This window comes from Calidris pugnax, unplaced genomic scaffold, assembly GCF_001431845.1.
Source record: "Calidris pugnax isolate Ruff unplaced genomic scaffold, ASM143184v1 scaffold45, whole genome shotgun sequence".
Taxonomy (NCBI): domain Eukaryota; kingdom Metazoa; phylum Chordata; class Aves; order Charadriiformes; family Scolopacidae; genus Calidris; species Calidris pugnax.
The window spans coordinates 2,870,523-2,877,340 of NW_015090764.1; positions in this window are offsets into that span (position 1 = coordinate 2,870,523).

The following is a 6,818-nucleotide window of genomic DNA, read 5'->3' on the forward strand; positions in this document are numbered from 1 at the left end:
GCCGGTGGGGCCCACCCCACGTGGCTCTAGGTCACGGACATGGCCTCCAGCCAGCCCCACGGTTGATGGAATGGGCATCTTGAAGGTCATCGAGCCAACCCTTCCCAGTCCGGCCAACAAAACCCCCGTCCCTCCACACCGCGTCTTACAACCTCGGGTTAGGGTGAAGGTGAAGAGGTGCTGGAAGAAGTTTCAGATGGTTGTGGAGAGCCATAACTATAACTACCTGAAAAGGGGGGTGTAGAGAAGCGGGGGTAGGTCTCGTCTCCCAAGTCACAGGAGATAGGACAAGGGGAAATGGCCTCAAGTTGCGCCAGGGGAGGTTTAGATTGGATATTAGGAAAAATATCTTCACGGAAAGGGTTATCCAGCATTGGAATGGGCTGCCCAGGGAAGTGGTTGAGGCACCATCCCTGGAGGTGTTCAAAAGACAGGTTGACATGGTCCTTAGGAATGTGTGTTAGTGACTTTTTATTGCTTATTTCTTATTTATTTTTTTGTCAGAGTTAGGTTGATGGTTGGACTAGATGATCTCTAAGGTCCCTTCCAACCTAGACAATTCTATGATTCTACAAGGTCTCCCCTCAGCTTGCTTTTTCTCCAGGCTGAACGACCCCAGGTGCCCCAGGTCTTGGAAACCTCCAGGGATGGGGCATCCACAAGTTCTCTGGGAAACCTCTTCCAGTCTCTCACCACCCTCAGCATAACAAATCCCTTCCTGATATATAAAGGTCCCTTCCAACCTAGATGATTGGGTGATTCCTATAGCTCCTTTAGGTACTGGAAGGGGCCATAAGGTCCCCCCGGAGCTGGGAAAGGGCCATAAGGTCCCCCTGGAGCTGTGATGGGTCTCCAGGTGCCCAGGCAGGAGTCAGTCCTGGGGATGGAGGCGCTGGGGCAGGAGAGCACAACCCTCTGCAGATTTCAATCTCTTTATTAAGAAAAAGGCATATTACAACGACTCCTAAAGTACAGCTCCTTGCTCTGGGTATTAACGCGTCTGGAAAAGCACTTGGTTAAAAAGCAAAGTTGACGTTAACATCGTCCTGGCGAATAATGGTGTCATGTCGTCAAATGAACATTCAGATAAAGCAGAGCAGTGTCAAACCTTTGGCGTCTGTCCCACCACCATGGCTCTCCCCAGCACGAGGCACAGGCTTTTATTGTTCTCGGCCGAGCTCCGCAGCCTCAGCCAAGGGGAGTATTTTTGCCCCGAGGAAGCTGCAGCTGCCCTGGGCCCGGAGGAGCCGTACCCAGGGGGGCTTCCCTCCTGCTCCCGCTGCCACCGCCTCCCCCGGGGTCCCAAGCACGGCTCCGGCCGGGCAGCGGTGATGTCCCCGCTGGGGGAGGCCTGTTGTAGCCCGGGCAGGGGCTGGGATGGCAGCGACCTTCTGCGTGACCTTCAAACGCCCACGTGAACACAGACGCTGCTCGTCCCTGCGGGGCTGGGGCTCAGCACTGTACCCGCGTCCCAGGGGGAAAAAAGGGTCTGTTTTTTTCAGATATACAAAGATTTAGGGATTCCCATGGCCTAATAGTCTCCTTTCCTTCCAGAAAGGGGGTATTTTCTGGGAGCCACAAGATCAGTGAGACAAAGACTGGAGGCATCCCCGCTCCCTGAGGAGGACCGGGGGCTGGTTGGTGGTGGGCACATGTCTCCCACCAGCAGCTTCCTGACCCCGGTCCTGCCCGGAGGCGTGAGGGGGTGGGAGGGTGAAAGGAAGGGACGTGGTGTGGTGGCAGCACCCACTGTCACGCTCCGTGTCCCCCTGCCCACGGCTGCTGGCCCTTCCTGTGGGCAGCGTCGCCCAGGGCCGGCACCGGCAGGGAGGAGACAGGCAGAACCCCGGCCCCGGCGAGCAAAGGGCAGCTTTCCACCAGCAAGGAGACGCGGCACTTTCATCTCTGTTCTTTGAAGGGCCACGTTGCCTGATGGGATCCTCCGTGGCGGCGGTGCTTGTTGATCCCAGGTTTCTCCATCTCACCCAGCCCCGGCACGCCGGCATCGCCGATCTTATCCACGGCATGAGGCAACCGACGGACGGGAGGGAGTTTTCCTTCCCCTCCCGCGCGTTCCCTGCAGGAGCTGGCAGCCGGGCGCCGGCAGTGCAAGAGGGTGACAAGAACAGACGTGCAGGAGGCGGCTGCGGCGTCACTGCAGCGAGACCGGCTCGTCAGGGCTGGCGCTCCTGGGGAAGGGCAAGATGCTGCTGCTTCACCGGGGGAGCGGGAGCCAGCACACGAGGCTGCACGCGAGGACCCCGAAATGTTCCCCTAGGTCCCAAAAGTCAAAGTCCACCAACGTGCTGCTGATTTGCCTCCCTGGCGGGGAGAGCCGGCCGGGCAGTGCCGCTCCTCGCCCTCCTGGGAGCTTGTTTTGGGGATGCTCTGTGTGGGGCAGGTGATCTCTCACCACCGCTGGCTCCAGCTCTCCAGCCGCTTCAGGTGGGACATTTCTCGCTGTGTCGCTGCCAGCTTTCCAGGGCATCCAGGAGAGACCACCCCAACCCCTCCACGGCCCCTGCGTAACACCCGCCGGCAGTGCCCTGCCCTCACTTGGCTTGCAGTGGGGTGGTTTACAGAAAGCCTCGGGCTCTGCCTCAGGGCAACCCTCCCCAGGGCGGCAGGATGAGTCCCCGCTGTGGAGGGGTCCCTGTGCAGTGCTGTGCTGCAGCAGGAAGGTCACACAGCCGCCCCCCAAGAGACTTTGGGGAGCGGCTGCGCTGCTCAGGCCCTCGCCATGGCACCCTCGCAGCGGGGACGGGAAGGATGCAGCCAGGAGCGCCTAGATTACCCCAGCAAACACATTCAGAAAATATATGGCTTTTTAATACACAGGGTCAGGAGGGAGAGCTGTGGGGTCGGTCTGCCCTGGGCTGAAGGTGTCCGGGGGAGCCAGCCCCGAGTCACCAGCCCCAGCTCTGCCCCTCAGCGCATCCCTCCCCACCGCCGCTCGCTGGGTTGCAGGGTCTCGAGACACCGCTTTCTCAGAGAGCATCGGGGAAAAATAATAATACAGAAAAGAGAGATTAGCAAACCCAAGGCATGGAATCCATGAGCCTCTGCAGAGCTGCAGAGCAAAGAGGGAGGGTGCTGAGGAGAGGCGCCCGGCTGTCACCCCGCGCGCCGAAAGCTCACAGCACGTTGTGATTTATAGACATAAGACATTGTTTAACAACCGAGCGTTATTGCTATGCGTCCACTTCCAGTCTAATCATTAAGCTTTACGAGTCAACATTAAAGATCGCTTGTTCCACACAAAGCACGTAGGTGTCAGCGGTTACGCTCCCCGGTCGGTGCGGACCCGGCGCGGGGCCAAGCCCTGGGCGCCCTTTGGACTCCCCGGGAGCGCGGCAGCACTGACTGGATGCACCGACAGGTCCCTCTCACACCTCACGGGCCAAGGGCTAATGTACAGCCCGGGAGCGGGGGGTCCGTAGGAGCCCCGTGCCCCGGGAGAGGGGGGCAGGCTCTGCCCGAGCCCCTCTGACCCCCTGGGGCTCCCCGGGGCCGACCGTGGCTGTCCTTTTTGTTCCTTTTTTTTTTTTTTTTTGTATGTGATCATTTTGATCTCTTTGATCATTTTATATAAATACAAAGATTAAAATAATTTATCTCGACATCATTTCTATTACAATCATACAGTGTTTTCCCTTCAAAACAAGTGCGTGTATACGTGTGTGTGTATATATATATCTATCAGTGTATATATAGTATCTCTAGAGCTCCCCCCCCCCAAGAAAAGCAGCAGTGATTGAAGCAGGTACAGCGCACAGGAGCTGATCCTTCCCGCTCCGAGGCAAGGGTGCTCAGGCAAAAGTTGGGGGGCTCGCCCCAACAGCTCATTTCCAAGCTCGTTACAGCGGGAGGGAGGGGGGGAACGGGGGTGCTCCCTCTCCATCCCCTTGGGAACCAGCCCCCCCTCTCCGCAGGGCTCGGGGCCTGCCCGGCTGCCCGCACACCCCAGGGAGCAGCGGGGGGAGGGAGATGCAATCAGGGGGGGACTGGAAATGAGATCGTCTCCTTGAGCAAGCTGCTAATTAGTGGTGAAGAGGAAAGGATCCTGCAGCTCAGACAGGGTTGCTTCATTTACATACTAGGCACTAAAAATGATGATTGCTAGGAAGGTATTTACACAGAAGAAGGATCCTACCTCTCCCCCCCCTTTTCAGCGCTCAGGTCCATCATGAACACCACGATCTTATCAAGGATTTTATAACAAAAACGCGACATACTGTGTCTGCCAGGATTGTCTGGGGAGGAGAGGGGAGAGCGGCCGTGACACTGCAGCCCGGGGAGCAGCCCACGGCGCGGGGACACGGGTCACCCTCTTCCACGTTACGAGAGAACGGAGACAAATCCTCAGCAGAACCTCTCTGAACCTGAGAGAAACAGCTATTTCCAGAGGCCAAACGGCGCCTCACCTCCGTGATGCCACAGGGATGGGGTGGCCGTGAGGCTGCACCCCCGGTGCCACGCAGCAGGAACTGCCCCTCTGCCTCCACGGGGGTGGGCAACGGCGGGACCCCGAGCACCCCCCGCTCACCCGCAGCCTGCCTTAAATCACTGCAATGGGAAGCAGGTGGGGAGCCCCCCCAGCCTCACCTAGAGCCAGGCTTGGGGCTTCTCTGCCTTGTGCAGCCGTACCCAGGTGCTCACCCCCAGCTGGGCATCACCAACACCCCCCGTGCTGCCTGGCACCCCCACGGGAAGGCAGCCAGGGTATGTCACCACCCTCTCTGGGCTCTTTGCAGCCTTCTGCAGGGGGGGCAACAGTCAGGGAGGGCAGACAGGAGCTGGTGGGTGCTCTGTGCCCCTGAGACAGCGGCTCTGGATGCGCCAGGGACTGCAAAAATGTCCCCTTGGGGCTTTGCCTTCGCCCCCAGGAGCCGCACACCCGTGGAGGGGTTCAGGCAGGGCAACTGCTCCCTGCACCCGGGCTAGGGGGACCTGCCTGGGCACAGCTGTGCTGGGCTTCCCCCCAAACTCAGGGGTGCGTTAGAGACCACGGCAGGAGCTGAGGAACAGGGGGTCCCAATCCTGGAGGGTGCCCTGGGGGCAGCAGGAGGGGGTCTTGCCCTCCAAAGCCTGACTATTCACATCACAGCCAAAGACAAGGTACAAAAGCTGCTAATTTCTGCTCTGCAAGTGCGGCTGGTCGCTTCGGGGTTTTACCAAAGAGCTGGCCTGGGGACTGCTGCCGAGAACCTCGTAAAAGCATTTTAATAGAGTATATAAATATTGAACTACAAAAATAGACACCTCTGACTGCACGGGCAGGCTGCGGGGGAGCTCGGGCAGGCTGAGCCCGACTGCTCTACGAGGGTGATGTTTTCGAAGCGCTTTCGAACTGAACTGGAAGGAAAAGGGGTCTGATCTGCCAGCCGTGGAAGCGGTGGGGGTCTCACAGGAGGCTGCTGCTCATGGGCCAGACCATGGGGCAAAACCTGCCCCTCATGCAGGTCCCGCTGGTGCCCGAGCAGCCAGAGCTTCTCCCTGCCCAGCCACCGGAGCTGTCCTCGCCTCTCCCTGTGCCTGCTCTTTCGGAACATCCAGGGAATGGATGCATAAAGCTGCTGGTTTGGTTTGGAGACCAGGCAAGGCCGCCCCGGTGGAGCAAAGCCCCATGCTGGGAGGGACTGGGAGGCAGTGGGGAACAACTGGAGGGCCCTGCAGTGGTTTGGCCCTGGGGGATGCAGCACGGGACACAGCTGAAGTGGTTTTTCCAGCCTCTGCTCCTTGGGGAAGCTGAGCCTGGGGCTGGTTTGGCCCCAGCAGGGTTTGTGTGGACCGTGGGGCACCGTCAGCAGCGCGTCCCTCCTGCGGGGAAACCCAGACCCGTCTCAGAAGAACCGAGACGCTGGTGCTCGGAGGAGACCTGCCGGGTGCAGGGGGGTCCCAGCCCTGCTCCATCAGCACACAGAGCATGGCCGTGGGGGCGAGGAGCTGCGGGGGTGTCCGGCGCTCGCCAACCGCCTCCTCCAAGTCCTGTGTGTAAATGTAACGTGGGGAAATCTGTGTCAGAGCCAGCCGGATGGCTGCACAGGGGAGAGAGGGCCTGGCTGGCACGGCTGCACCGTCCCCGTGGCGGGGGCACCCTCCCGTGCCCACGGGACCGAGTGTCATTCGGCTGCCTTCGTCCTGGAGGACCTTCCTGGTGCCATCTGGGGCCCGATCCAGCCCAGCCCTGCTGCCGGCGGTGTCCCGGGCTGGAGGCAGGGCAGAGCTCATCCTGCTGTGCCCGGCTCCGTGCCACACAGCCCGTCCCTTGCTGCTGCACCCCCACCCCCGGCACCCCCGCCCGGGGAAAACGCACCCGGCACCGCTCTGGGGGGCAGCAGCAGCAGGAAGATCTTCTCGTTGCAGAAATGCTAATTTTCTCTTTTCTTTCCCTTTTTCCTTTTCTTTCGTTCTTTTTTTCCTTTCGTTCTTTTTTTTCCTTTCCTTCTTTTTTTCCTTTCCTTCTTTCATTCATGCATTTGTTCTCTTTTCCTTTCCTTCTTTCATTCTTCCTTTTTCTTTTTCCTTCCTTCCTTCATTTTCTTCCTTTTCCCTTTTCGTTCTTTTCCCGTCTCTCTCGTTCTTTTCCCCTCCTTTCCCTCCCTCTCCCCGCTCTCTCTCTTTCCCGGGGGCTCAGCCCTTCCCCTCCGCCGCCCGTTTGCCTCCTGCCCCCCGTCCCGTCTCACCCCCGGGGGCGGCCGGGGGCTCCTGCGGGCTGCCCGCGGGCGGAGCGGCCGCCTTCCACCGCCCCTTCCCCTGGCGGGGGCCGAGGGCGGGCCCCCCCGGTGCCGCCGGGCTCAGGCCTCCCCGCCCGCTCG